General features: G+C 36.9%; 1 long non-coding RNA gene across 8 annotated transcripts in view; it reads left to right on the top strand.

Moving 5' to 3' along the window:
• The first annotated feature begins 9054 nt into the window (after nt 1-9054).
• The window catches only part of LOC137572183 (uncharacterized), a 34771-nt gene continuing 28484 nt past the window's right edge, over nt 9055-15341 (top strand). The window contains exons 1-2 of one of the 8 annotated variants that reach the window (XR_011031553.1): nt 9055-9545; nt 9993-10094. This is a non-coding gene — a long non-coding RNA (uncharacterized lncRNA). The remainder of the gene's footprint in view (nt 9546-9992; nt 10095-15341) is intronic. The other 7 variants (XR_011031551.1, XR_011031554.1, XR_011031558.1 and 4 more) reach the window with 7 other exon arrangements.

Raw genomic sequence — 15341 nt, 5'->3', positions numbered from 1 at the left:
AAATGTGACGGACAGTGTAAACAACTTAAGTATTGGCTTACATAGGGCCTCCGCGCAAAACCTTAATACGCAGCCTGGTATTCCATCAGGGCCAGGTGCATATATTGGTTTGACGGAACTGAGCACGCTAAGAACCGAACTTTCATCAAACACAGGGTCTAAAATGCAATTAGACGATTGCAAGTAATGAGGATAAGGAGGATTTGCTTGATATATCGAAGAGCAATCGTCGGCAATTGCCTGATCATTGTCAGCTTTATTGTTTTCGAAAGACAAGTAAGACGGGTGCACCGATGTCTTACGTTTTACATTTACAAATTTATAAAATTGCTTAGGATCGCGAGAAAACCTGACTTTACATCGCTGAAGATAATCCTTATAGCAATGTGAATTCAGCACCATAAAATATAATTATAATAATATAAGAAATCTTAATATATACTATATATATTTGCGATTTGATTGGCCCGAATTTAAATGTTGAATAAGCGTTCTCACGCTTTTGGTTGTTAGGGGGACAATTCTTATTGCAAGTTTTTAATTGTTTATGTTAATTATGAGTTAGCGTTCACACGCTTTGATTTGAGCGGGACAATTGTTTATAAAAACGGATGTTTACTTTAGCGTTATGAATTTTAGGGGGCGAAAAATTTATATGTTATTGGGTATTGGAGTTGAATATATGACTATATATACATAAACGTTATCTCTCAAAAGCAATGGAGAAAGTTTTCTGGCGTCAGGGCCTTCCCGTCATTGGAGTTCAATATCGTCTCCACTTGAATTGCAATCGATTGAAGCTCTTCGTGCGTGGCTAAAATCCTCAAGATTTTTCACATTGAGTTCTGAACGGAATTGCCGTTTGAAGCCCTACATTTGCGAACATGCTTCGACAAAGTTGGTGGCATTGTCACAATAAATCCATTTGGATGGTCAGCTTGGAGGTTACCCATGATTTGTCACATTAATACTGGGTTGTAATAATAGCAATGCGTGAAACTTCTATCAACCTTGTGAGGAACATATATTTGACAATAATGTTCCACACAACAACATGGAAATAACCAAAAAGAACGCAATGTAAAACCAAGGATGCATGTTGCCAAAGATCATGTTTCGCAATATGTTGCTGCAATTAAAACACGCAACATTTCGTTACGACGCAACATGTTCGATCGAACCACACACGACCAACAGCAATTTCGGCACAGCGGGAAGATGCGTGGGAGGCAGAGAACAGAAAAATCAACGGCTGGAGAGCATACGCACAAGAGAGAGGGCTGCGATGCTCCAATCACAAGAGGGCATGGACCGATTAAGAGAGAGTATGCATGAACATTGAGAATTCAGCAATACAGGCGCAGCACACCGACACTATGCGTGTGCCGATTGAGAGCGGGTACCGGTGGATGGAGCGCGCTATGAGGCTGAACAAGCAGAGAGACACAAAAGGCCAAAGTGAGGGCGGAGCATGTCCAACGGGGGGTAGTGGGGGGCTGTGTGCATATCAAGTAAAGCCAATATCGTCGATCAAATAACGTATTGATGACGTAGACAAATGATTTTAGTTAATGTTGAAATAAATTAACTAAAACCAAATAAACGAAAATCAATATGTTGTTCACATAAAGTAAACGGCCATATAGAAAAGGAGAAGGACATCGGAGAAAACAGCGTCGCCTAGCAACGAGAGAGGACATGCGACCAGAGCAATAAACTAGAAAAGGCATAGCAACAGAGGCGCTATTTGGGCAGAGCGGAGAAGCAAGGACAGGAATTTAATGGGCGCGCAGCAGCCAGAAAGTGGATGCGGCTGTGCAAAGGACTTGTACGGGACTTTCACCACGCATAGCAACAGCGTGGATGAAAGCGATGGGCCGATGGAAATTCACCGGCTGTATAGCGGTATCACACCAAGTGATTCTGGAGGCCCAGGGTGCCTATATAAGGCGAGCAGCAAGTCAGGACATTTATCAAGTCGTCGAGTCAAGATCAAGCAATCAAGTCATCGAGTCCTGATCAACAACAAGCGAAGCAACAAATCTCTTTTGGCCTTACGAGTAACCTTAAGAATATTTGGCGCCTAGCAATCTACGAGTGCGAGCAAGTCATCGAGCTATAAGGCCTTACGAGTAACCTTATAGACTCATTAAACAACCACAAAAATCTAAATATAATTACAACAAGTACTCACCCAATACAAAACATCAACCCGAATCAGTGTAAAATCATATCTCAACATTTAACCAAAAGTCTAAAGCAGTTATTTACATGAATTATTGTGTCGTGATTTATATAAACATTTAACCAAAAACCCAAAACATAGAAATAAACTTCAACACACATATATATATATACATAAATTATTGTCGTGATTTCACTGGGGCACAAATTAAAATTTGTTGTGCCGAACCTCGCCCTAAAGATTGAAATTATCCTGAAGGACGAAAAAGATTCGTTACAACCTTTCTGACCAATTCGCGAGCATTTACGATCCATACTGTTAGGCGCAGAATCTCCGTCAGAAACTTAACTCCCGCATGAAGGTTTCGCAAGTGAAGATCATCAATATATTTGTTCACACCACCGGGTGAACAGCAGAGAGTGAGGGGTAGGATTTTTTCCCAAAACGGAATGCAGTCATACTGAGGAGAGTGACGAGGAGTTCTTCTGTAAATCGTCATGGTTAATCTATCACGAGATTTTGCTCCGAATACCCGCACCTTGTTTTCACTTGCTATTAACATCCAGTTTATTTTAATCGAACCTTTTCGTGTGTGGGATTGTTCTGCAAATAAAAATCATAGTTTTAAACGAAGTTCCCGCGCGTTTTTAATTATTTACAAGCTCACCGACCAGAAGAAATTGGCATCCGCCAACTATTTGACTTTTTATTTGGATCCCTCCGCCCCTCAACGAACAATATTTATAAGTGAAATGACGAGTCTTTGGAAGCAATAATAATGGTATTGAAATCCATGTCCGTAAAGTTAGCGACGATGTTAAACTCGAGTTAACGACGGTCCTCTGTTAACCCTCTGTTAACTTTTTTGCAATTTTTAATTTTTCATTTTTTCTTTATTTACTAACTTTTTCGGATGGAATGAACTTTTATTTTGTTAAGCGAATCAAAATCAATTGATTTAACTAGTTTTTGGGGGGTTTTAAAAGTTCTTAGTATTAAAAATTTGCACTGGAAAAATCGGCTCCCCACATTTTGGAGCATAGCACCACTCAGGGTCAGCATCAAGCAATGCACTATACGCCAAAATGAGCGCCACATATTCAAGAATGTCTCCAGAAAGTTTTATTAATATCTACTGAGCAGTTTTTGAGAAAATCGCTTATCAGTGGAGCAACCCATGATTTTGCCCATACAAAAATCGTAAATAAAATTACATTCATATTTGAGCTCGAATATCTCGGGCCAGAGCCAGCATCAAGCAATGCACGGTAGCTTGTTCGATTGGGGGATATTTCAAGAGTGTCTCATAAAAGTTTTATCAACATCTACTGAGCGGTTTTTGAGAAAAAGCCCCAAAAGTGTGGGTGCCTTTTTGTGTGCAAATTTATTGATAAGGCTGGCGCGAGCTCCGGAACTGGAACCAGTTGTCGGAACCAATGAACCAGTAAACTTAGCACTAAAAAGTTCTAAGGGCCCAATCGAATTGGCTGCCCTCTCTGAAAATCGTCGTTATCTCTCCTAGCCAGGATCAAGAAATGAACGGTATCTCATTCGATTGGGCATAAAATTGTCTATATATGGGCGAAGTTTTATCAAAATCTGCTGAGCAGTTTTTGAGAAATTCGCAAAAGAAAATTGAAAAATTTTCAAGATGGCGGTTGGTGCATATCGATATTAAAAGGCACGTTGATCGATGTATTTCATCGTATTGGCTGCCCTCTCTGAAAATCGTCGTTATCTCTCCTAGCCAGGATCAAGAAATGAACGGTATCTCATTCGATTGGGCATAAAATTGTCTATATATGGGCGAAGTTTTATCAAAATCTGCTGAGCAGTTTTTGAGAAATTCGCAAAAGAAAATTGAAAAATTTTGAAGATGGCAGTTGGTGCATATCGATATTAAAAGGCACGTTGATCGATGTATTTCATCGTATTGGCTGCCCTCTCTGAAAATCGTCGTTATCTCTCCTAGCCAGGATCAAGAAATGAACGGTATCTCATTCGATTGGGCATAAAATTGTCTATATATGGGCGAAGTTTTATCAAAATCTGCTGAGCAGTTTTTGAGAAATTCGCAAAAGAAAATTTAAAAATTTTCAAGATGGCGGTTGGTGCATATCGATATGAAAAGGCACAGTGATCGATGTATTTCATCGTATTGGCTGCCCTCTCTAATCGTAGTTTGGAACAGGGCGTAGCTTAGGGGGTGTTTCCATGTGCTCACCAAAGGGGATTTATGGGCAAATATTTACCCCACAAACAGAACATGAATTTGGTGTGAAAGATTTAGATATCTTCATGTACAAATGCATATATGCATAAAAAAAAAAAAACCAAATAATTCATATATATACGTATGTACATACATACAATGTCTGAAAAAAAAAATGTACAAAAGCGTACTTACATATGTACATATGTATGTATACAAAAATGCATGCACACTTTCGGGCCGAAAATGTATGTACATACATAGATGTGTGTACGCATGCGTTTTCAAGGCCAAGTGTGCACAAACATATATGTAAATATGTATGTACATATGTTCATATGTACGAAGAGCGTAGGTTAAAAATTTTAGGGGGTCGCCGAAGTGTAGCTAAATTTTGGTAATACATTTCGATTTGAAGTCTCACTAAATTGTATGTATGTATGTATGTACCGACATAGATATATGTATGTACATATACATATATATAAGTACGTATGTATATCAACGTGAAACTTTATGTATATATGTACATATGTAACTTTATTATATGTATGTATGTATGTACATACATATGTTATCATTACTATTGAATACGTATGCGTACATACATATTCAAATGTTTGTACCCACTTGGCCTAGTAAACGCATGCGTCCACACATTTTTTTTATGTACATCATACATACATATGTGTGTATGTATACATTTTCGGCAGGCAAGTGTGCATGCATATTAATGTATGTATGTACGTACATTTGTCAATGTCATTACTAATCAACTTTTTTTCACAGGTTCTTCTCGTAGCAGCGGCTACCTAGGGTCCTCATCAGCGCATGCTTATTTTCTTTTTCCTTTAAATTAAGTTTTTTTTAAACATATTTAATCTTATATGTACATATATGTACATACATATGTAAGTTTTTAGCTATGTACATACTCATTTACCTGTAAAAACTATGTGTGCAAATATACATATGTACATATGTATGTATGTTTATATGTACGAACAAGAGCGTGTTTGTGCACACTTGGCCTTGAAAACGCATGCGTACACACATCTATGTATGTATGTATGTATGTATGTACATACATTTTCGGCCCGAAAGTGTGCATGCATTTTTGTATACATACATATGTACATATGTAAGTACGCTTTTGTACATTTTTTTTTTCAGACATTGTATGTATGTACATACGTATATATATGAATTATTTGGTTTATTTTTTTTTATGCATATATTACATGCATATATGCATTTGTACATGAAGATATCTAAATCTTTCACACCAAATTCATGTTCTGTTTGTGGGGTAAATATTTGCCCATAAATCCCCTTTGGTGAGCACATGGAAACACCCCCTAAGCTACGCCCTGTTCCAAACTACGATTAGAGAGGGCAGCCAATACGATGAAATACATCGATCACTGTGCCTTTTCATATCGATATGCACCAACCGCCATCTTGAAAATTTTTAAATTTTCTTTTGCGAATTTCTCAAAAACTGCTCAGCAGATTTTGATAAAACTTCGCCCATATATAGACAATTTTATGCCCAATCGAATGAGATACCGTTCATTTCTTGATCCTGGCTAGGAGAGATAACGACGATTTTCAGAGAGGGCAGCCAATACGATGAAATACATCGATCAACGTGCCTTTTAATATCGATATGCACCAACTGCCATCTTCAAAATTTTTCAATTTTCTTTTGCGAATTTCTCAAAAACTGCTCAGCAGATTTTGATAAAACTTCGCCCATATATAGACAATTTTATGCCCAATCGAATGAGATACCGTTCATTTCTTGATCCTGGCTAGGAGAGATAACGACGATTTTCAGAGAGGGCAGCCAATACGATGAAATACATCGATCAACGTGCCTTTTAATATCGATATGCACCAACCGCCATCTTGAAAATTTTTCAATTTTCTTTTGCGAATTTCTCAAAAACTGCTCAGCAGATTTTGATAAAACTTCGCCCATATATAGACAATTTTATGCCCAATCGAATGAGATACCGTTCATTTCTTGATCCTGGCTAGGAGAGATAACGACGATTTTCAGAGAGGGCAGCCAATTCGATTGGGCCCTTAGAACTTTTTAGTGCTAAGTTTACTGGTTCATTGGTTCCGACAACTGGTTCCAGTTCCGGAGCTCGCGCCAGCCTTATCAATAAATTTGCACACAAAAAGGCACCCACACTTTTGGGGCTTTTTCTCAAAAACCGCTCAGTAGATGTTGATAAAACTTTTATGAGACACTCTTGAAATATCCCCCAATCGAACAAGCTACCGTGCATTGCTTGATGCTGGCTCTGGCCCGAGATATTCGAGCTCAAATATGAATGTAATTTTATTTACGATTTTTGTATGGGCAAAATCATGGGTTGCTCCACTGATAAGCGATTTTCTCAAAAACTGCTCAGTAGATATTAATAAAACTTTCTGGAGACATTCTTGAATATGTGGCGCTCATTTTGGCGTATAGTGCATTGCTTGATGCTGACCCTGAGTGGTGCTATGCTCCAAAATGTGGGGAGCCGATTTTTCCAGTGCAAATTTTTAATACTAAGAACTTTTAAAACCCCCCAAAAACTAGTTAAATCAATTGATTTTGATTCGCTTAACAAAATAAAAGTTCATTCCATCCGAAAAAGTTAGTAAATAAAGAAAAAATGAAAAATTAAAAATTGCAAAAAAGTTAACAGAGGGTTAACAGAGGACCGTCGTTAACTCGAGTTTAACATCGTCGCTAACTTTACGGACATCATATCTTAATAGATAAATTTACAGCAAGGGTAGGCACGCATACAATCAAAAATTAGGTTTTGCATTTGTGTGTGTGGCAACAAGCACGAAGTACGAAACTTTTTCTTGCTTTACAATGAAAACACAGTATAGCAAAAAGAAATATTTTCTTTTTCCTGAACAGCAAATGATTTGGGTGTTGCAACAAACACGAAGTCCGAAACTTTTTTTTTTATTTATTGTATTATAACCTACTTTTAAGCAACTTGAAATCAAATAACGCATTGCACATCGAATTCAAATTGTCAATCAAAAGAAAACAAATTTTTCCATTTGTCCACATGTGGTACAATTTTTATTTTGAAAATAATTTTTTTTCTGACAAGCACGAGTCAAATTGTTTCCGAAGTGCCATTGCCAAACCTACACGAGCATTTACAGTGTATACAGTGAGACGACAGCGCTGCGGCAGAGCTAGGCCCTTGTCCAGGGAACGGGCCGTGCTGACCACTGCTTTACAGCTGGAAATTTAATTCAAATCTTAACGAGAGATTAAAACCAGTGTTTGCAATATTGATCTGCTCCCGCTACTTTTCTGATTTTGAAGGGCCACGTAGCTGTCAGCCGAATGATGCAGAAAAGGTACAATGCTCTGTTAAGTTAATAATTGACAGAGGGGTGACCTTCACATAAAACGCTTTCAAAGAATTCCCTCAATCATATGATGTAGAGCATGTACTGTCAACCACGGGAGTAGCAAGGGCCAAGCAGCCAAGTCGAACGGGTTAACCGTTGTATCCTGTCTATTATCAAAATAATATCAGCAAAAGAACCCACGAAATGGTATATTAACTCAACGATACATTCATCATAAAAAATGTCACCATTTGAAGTCCTTTTTGGAACCAGTATGCGTAGCCATATAGACCACAGATTGCTGAATATATTAAAGGAGGAACATGTACATAGATCAATTTAACGACGAGATACAAAAGCTACGACAAGAAGCTAAGATTAATGTAGAGAAGGAGCAGTCGACTTACAAGCGTAATAACGATAAGAACAGGAAATGCGAAGCTATTTTTATCAAGTTGATGATATGGTCAGTTTTCGGGACCCTATGAAGTAATCAAAGCTGGTATGATGTAAAGAAAGCGACCAATGGCGAAGGGCCAATAATAACAACTTCGTAGTTGTCGTCGTAGACTATATGAGGCTTTGACGGCACGTGGCTGAGAACGACGAGTTGTTGTCTTTTGGGTCAGAAGGCGATGGCCGAGTGTAAAGATGAGATGGGCACACTGCTCTCAGACTACCCCTATTATTTTTTATCTTTCGGGTGCGGGTTTAATTTTCCAGCTTATGGGCTGGGTTGTGTTGGATGTAACATTTCGGCCCATGCCCACCTCTAGTACAGATCTACAATGAGCAAATACGAAAAAGCCACGAGAGCGACTACGAAGTTGCTACGAGAGAAACAGAAAAGGAAAGGAGGCTTTTAATGCTTGCGCTATTGCTTCACCTACAAAAAGCGTATCCACAATTTTTTGCTCTGTGCTCCGAAAATGTATGCTATGCAGCAAAAGATAAGAGCAACTCCGGTGTAGCATAGCATTTTCAATCACTGATTAAAACTTCTGATCTCTGAAAAAAAAAAAAAAAAATAATATATAACATATTGTTAGTAACCATGCAATTTTGCATATTTTTAGACTTTTATTTTAGGCCTATGCCACAAATTTATACATATAAACTCCCAATGTGATGATCGTCAGTCGGCATTGGGCTTTATACACCATCACCTGAAGAGTTGGGTGATGGACGCTAGTGGGAACGGCCTCGAAGCGGCCTCCGCGTGTATGGCTGGTAAAAGTTGTTTTATGAAAAATGCCTATTTTGAACCAATAAAGAAACTTGAATTTTGGAGTACATATACATATGTACATTGATGGTTATATAACTGTCAAAGTGTGCATTTGGCGTTTTGTTTGTGGGTGCAATAGTAACAAGTAGCGGTGATACACCAGTACGCATATATTAGAATGAAATCGGAAAAACTCAAGCGTAATTTTTGGCTTTCTGCTGAAATAGAATGTATGCTGTATTTAATTCAGGAATCCAGAGGAGTGGAGGGATCTTCAACAACCACAACGCAATCTACATTTACGCAAATTGCTTATAAAATGAAAAGGAGGGGATTTCCAAACAAATCACCTACTCAAATTCGAAGAAAATGGTTTCAAATGAAGTCTGCGTATCTCTGTTACAAAAAGGGCAACGTTGATCGATTGTTTCTAATACCCGAGAAATTTCGTAGCGTTATTGCCCAATTTGTGGAAGGTGGCGAAAGATTATCAACTCGAGCTATATCAAAAAGTCCCCAAACGGAAACAAAATCTCGTATGTATGCTGATACAGTCTGATCTTCAAAGTTTGAAAATGTAAAAAGTCATAACTTTCTAGCCGTTCATTTTAGCCGTCTTTTGCTATTCAAAAATTGATTTTATTATTTAATGATTTGAAATCTAAATACATACATACATGCAAATGGGGTTTGGTATGTACATACATACATATCTAAAGCCAATCTAAAGATGGCTATTCATTGTCATTGCATGTTTTAATGTGTTTCGTCGTTTTTGACTTTAGGCATTTTTCACATTTATTAATGTAGTCTTTTACTTGAGGTGTCATGTTTTGCCAACAATAGAATCTTTTACTTTGGCCAAAGTTTTTGTAATGTCTGTTTGGCCACCCTATATAGGATCATCATGATATGTAGACAATATTGCTTCTTTATCGCTACTCTTTATAACTTCAATATTTTTTTGCCATTTTCTTTAAAAGGTTATTATGAAAAGGTTTCGAACATATTTTACTCGGGGCCAATTTGAGTTGTTTGATCTCAAGAAAACCGGCTTGTTTTTTAAGCTGACCTGACTGACCTAGGTAAGTCGAGATTTCCATTGGTGTATATTTAAGGAAACATAAACTATTTGTTATATGCAAGGTCACAAGGTACGAAAAGTCGTATCATTTCATATTACTTCATGTATTTTGGGATTAGAAGCATTATTAGGTACGTGCCTAATTGTATTTTAATTTTTATTCTCTGCCCAAAAATTATTTTGTCTACTTTGTTGCTTGGTAGTGACTTTTAGGACAAGCGCGTTTATGTTCTTTAGATCATGTATCGTAATGCGGGATAATGTATCCGCAACAAAATAATCCCTTCTTTTCCCTTCAGATATTCCACTGTGAACTCATATTCTTGTAGATCAAGTCTCTTAATAGTTAACTTTGAACTTGGATTTACCATAGAGAATAAACTATTAGTGGTCTATGGTCTGTTTTGACTCTGAAGTGTTTGCTATATACACTCATGATGAATATAATAGGTACACCCCTTAAAATTACATTTTTTTGAATTAAAGTGTACCTATTATTTTCATCAAGCACAAAATACTGAAATTTCATATTTTTTGTTGTAACTTTTGAATAAAATAATTTTTCTTTGCCAAATTAAGGTAAATAATAAACAAATGTTCAATAAAGAAAGGTGCATTTAAATTTTGGTGATTAAGGTAATAGAAAAAAAGTTGTGCTAATGTAAAGTCAAAAAAATGTAATTTTAAGGGGTGTACCTATTATATTCATCATGAGTGTATGTATACATACTTATACATACATACATATGTATATGCATTTTTGCCATTCTTCAGAACAAACAAAATCTACGTTCTTGTTACATAGTCGTGTTATCGGACGTGAATGTTCTGCGAATTTTTTTTTTCTATTATATGTATGTGTTTTTTGCACATGTAAAAAATATCCTTTATGTTTTTGAGCACGTGTTTTTTTCGGAACAACCGATGACTATTAAGTAAATCATGTAAAGGAATGCTTTAAACGGTTTTAATCCAGAGAAATCAATTAATTTTTTGAAAGGATTTTGGTGCTTTTTTCCATATGGTAGTCTGGTAAACTGATAAGATTCATTGCTGGTAGAAAATGACTTAAAGCTTCACAATCTTTCTACTAGTTCTATTTGGTAGAAAACGGACATTAAATCTAGGCTTGAACAATATTTGGGTCTTCCTAGTTGATCGAGAATATCATCTATTCTTAGTAAAGGGAATTTTTTTTTTATTTATTTAATTGATTCGGTTTCTAAACCAAATATTTCTGTATACTTGGTACTGAGCTCTTCTAGTGAGTCTTTGAACATCGTATTGTACATGTACTATTTCATAATTCTGAAATGATTCGTATTTGATTTGTTTCAAATTTAAAATTTTTACTCTATTGGTTGTATTTCATATTCGGATAAATGTTTGTTTCATCCTTGAGATCGAATTTCCAATAAATATTCCTTTTTCGACTTCTTGATTTAAGATAACGATATTTGTATTTTCGTTTGGAATACTAATAAAATAAATTTGTCGGATTACTTCAGATCTTGCTAGGAGGATTGGGGCATTACTGTCACAGGTGTGTGATATTGGGATGTTTATTGCGAAATCTAAATTCTGTCTTAAATTGGTGAATCGTTTGGTTCACTGAAATCTAATTGGCAATTAAAAGTTTTTAAGAAATCTAGTCCTAAAATTCCATCAAATGGTATCGGAAAATTTTCATTTAGTTTGTGGAAGTTGTGTGGAATTATATTTATTTCGCTGGTGTTCTATAAGGGTTAGACTTTTGGAGATAATTGAACCTTCACCGATTCCTTATATATCAATTGTGTTCAAAATTATCTGTTTTTATACCCTTGCAAAGGGTATAATAAAATTGGTCAGATGTTTGTAACGCACAGAAGGAGACGTTTCCGACCCCATAAAGTATATTCTTGATCAGTATCGGGCTGAAATTTTTTGTGTGCTTTTTATTATCTGGAGCAGATCAAGTATGAAAATTGTCATCGCACCACTATATCATATACATAGCTCTAGAAAAAACATTTTCAAAAAAATTTCATAAAAATTGCAGTATCACCATGAAATTGCTAATGTGATAGTGTTGGATATAATAACTCAGATTTCAAAATTTCAATCCGATCGGATAAATAGAACACAAGTTACAGTCAATATAAATCGGTTCAATCGCTGCCGGTAGTGCTGCTTGCTGCTTATTACGTTATCATCAAATCAACAGAGCACATGCATACACACACAGACGCAACGCTACATGGACTGTATGTGTATGCGTGCGTTGCTTTGCTTAGGGAATGAGGGAAGAAAAAGAACAAATTGTAGTATGAAAAGTAAAATTGTTTTGTTTGTATATTGATGAATTTTTTTTTTGACATGTAAAATTATTATTGTCAAGGACTGCAAGGGTATAAGTTATGTAAATGTTTATTTATATTTTTATTTATATTTGATTTATTACAAGCCACAGTTTTGTGCACTTGGAGTCCGAATTATAACTAAATAAACATTATTAAATAAACTACCCAAGAACCCTAAGCATTGGCCACCGGAATGCTGACACTGCGCCTCGTGCCGCTAGCAGCGGTCAACGTCTTGCGTCATATTACCCAGACCGTGGGATCGCTGACCCAGCGATCGTGGCCACTGCCAAATGCAGTATTAGCTATGTATATTCATTTGTCCATGTTAACTCCTCCCTCGCTTAAGTGTAGGCCGTCCCCGTACTTCTGTAGGTCAAGAGACTCTTAAAGAGTTGTTACTAAGTTGCGTCTCTTGAGTCTGCGAATGGCCAGATAAATTGCGAACCAAATTGCGACTAGTGACACTGCTGCTGAATACAGGGCCCGATATTATTTTTTAGCGTAGTCTGGTTACAGCTGCGGTGAAAATAATAGCACCATAGGATGTTGCGAAATTCAAAGTTTCTTGAGTATTTCAAAATATATTCACTTATCATATTGGTTAGGTCAAAATAAGGCGGGAACAAAAAGAGCACTATCCAGTCACAATGGCGAAAACAACAAATTTACTTAAAAATGTAAAACAAAAATACTTGTAATTCAAAAGTATGACATTTAACTAGTGTGTTAATATTTCTTGGCTATTACGGCTAAATTCTGGCATCTAGAAATAGGAATTCATCCAGAACTTTCTTTAATAACCCTCCAAAGTGCTTCGTTTGATGTTGGGTTGCAGGTGTGAACTGCCTTTTTGACAACAGTCCACAAATTTTCAATTGGATTGAGATCCGGGGACTGTGGAGGCCATTCCATGACGTCGATGGTATTGTCTGTAAACCACTTTTTCGCTTTCTTGCTCGTGTATTTGGGGTCATTGTCCTGCTGGATGACCCAAACCAATGGCATTTCATCCTCTACATATGGTAGCATTACATTTTGCTGGATATCAACGTAGACTTGCTGATCCATAATCGTCTTAATCCAATGAATTGGACCCCCTCCATGATACAAAAAGCACGCCCAAATCATATTGGAACCCCGTTTTTTTTTGTGTACATTGGTCTGTACTTCTTATTTGGTGGTGGTGATCCTGTCCCTCCATATAACACGATTTACCTCGCATCTGTCCACAATATATTCCTCCACTTCTCCACTGGCCATATGGAGTGTTGCTTGGCAAACTTCATGCGTTTAGCTGCGTGTTTACTGCTCAACAGTGGCACTTTTCTCGGACTACGAGCATTTAAATTATTTTCCCGTAGCCTAGTACGTATGGTTTCAACAGATGCTGAAATTTGTAAGTCTTTTTTAAGCTCTGTTGCTGGCTTAAACGACTCTTTCTTGCTCTGTCTTACCAGATGCTTGATGAGTAGTGGCGATATTACGCATTTTCGCCCACGAGACTCCACTTTTAGGACATATTTCTTGGCGTTACTGATCATTTTGTTGCAACACCCCAGTATACGACCTATTTCGGCGATTGTTTTGCCTTCTTTTATGATTTTTTGGATAACTTTCCTTTTTTCATCACTACAATGCTTTCCGCGATTCATATTAAAAAAAATAGCTAATAATTTTGTTTTTAAACTATGTTTTCCTTTAAAAAATAACCTTTTCTATTAAACACGAGGGTTTCGCCATGAGAATTTTTCGCGCAAATGCTTTTTTTCTATGACAACATGGGCTTAGTGCTATTTTTTTCACCGCGCTATTTTGCATTATCCTTTCGATTTTGCTTCTTCTGAGAAAAACCGTTATAATTTTTGTTCTTTTTCTTGCTCTCCCAAATCAGAGAGACTGTCAGTAAGGCAAGAGAATAGAAACTGCAAACCAAAATTCTTTTAGTCAAGTTTTACTGTAAAACAAAGTGAGCTGCTTGTTTCAGTGTTATTATTTTCACCGGCACTGTATATGCCGGAGATTGTTTATGCTCAGTTCGTGGAGGAAAGGCAGGCTTAAGTGTTCCCGGTACCTCGTGATGTTGATTTGTACCTCGGCTGACACCATTGACAAACGTTGTTTGGTTGATGGTAATCTTGTCGGTGAATGTCACCAGGTAGGTGCCGTTCACCCTTTTTTCGTTGCCGACTTCGTCTATGATGTCCATGGTGGCGTCGCACAGTTGGGCCTCTGCTCGGATAGCATTGCAAAAATACGTTTTTTCATGATCGCGTTTGGCAAAAATGATATACGCAATCGATAGGAAATACTTCAGAGATTATGAATCCGAAAAATTTTTGAAATCGGTTGAGATTCATGGGTGCTAGAGGCGCCCAAAGTTGAGACATTTTTAGTGAAAAGGAAAAAATGATAATTTTTAAAAAAAAATCGCAACTTTAAAACTGAATATTGGGCGATTTCAACAATCGATCTTGGATATTTTGGTTTTATCTGAAAAGTATGTTCTTTATTAATAGCATGTTTCATAAATTTTAATAATTACTTAAATAGTTATTGAACTAGAAGCGTTTAAAATTAAATTGCGGAGACCTGCGACAGCGATGCGTAAGCCATAAAACTAAGGCAACCTCGCCTAAAAAATGCGCTGCAGGTATAAGGAAGAAGAAGAGCGCATGCGTATTGGCCTGTAGCTTCTTTGTATTTAAATGATAACATTTGCGTAATGCTGTTTTGCAAATACTACCTGTTTACCTTTCTACAATGATAAATTGTTAATTAATTAATTCCTCGGTCAGGAGAAACAAAAACGGATAACACATCTCGTGAGGATATTCAGAGCAGGAAGGAGATTATACAAGCTGAATTCTCTCGCAAGCTGGGACTGAAAGTTGACTGCCCAAAGT

This window comes from Drosophila tropicalis, unplaced genomic scaffold, assembly GCF_018151085.1.
Source record: "Drosophila tropicalis isolate 14030-0801.00 unplaced genomic scaffold, ASM1815108v1 contig_258, whole genome shotgun sequence".
Lineage (NCBI taxonomy): Eukaryota > Metazoa > Arthropoda > Insecta > Diptera > Drosophilidae > Drosophila > Drosophila tropicalis.
The sequence above is the reverse complement of the archived record's forward strand: the minus strand, read 5'-3'. Positions and strand labels throughout refer to the sequence as shown.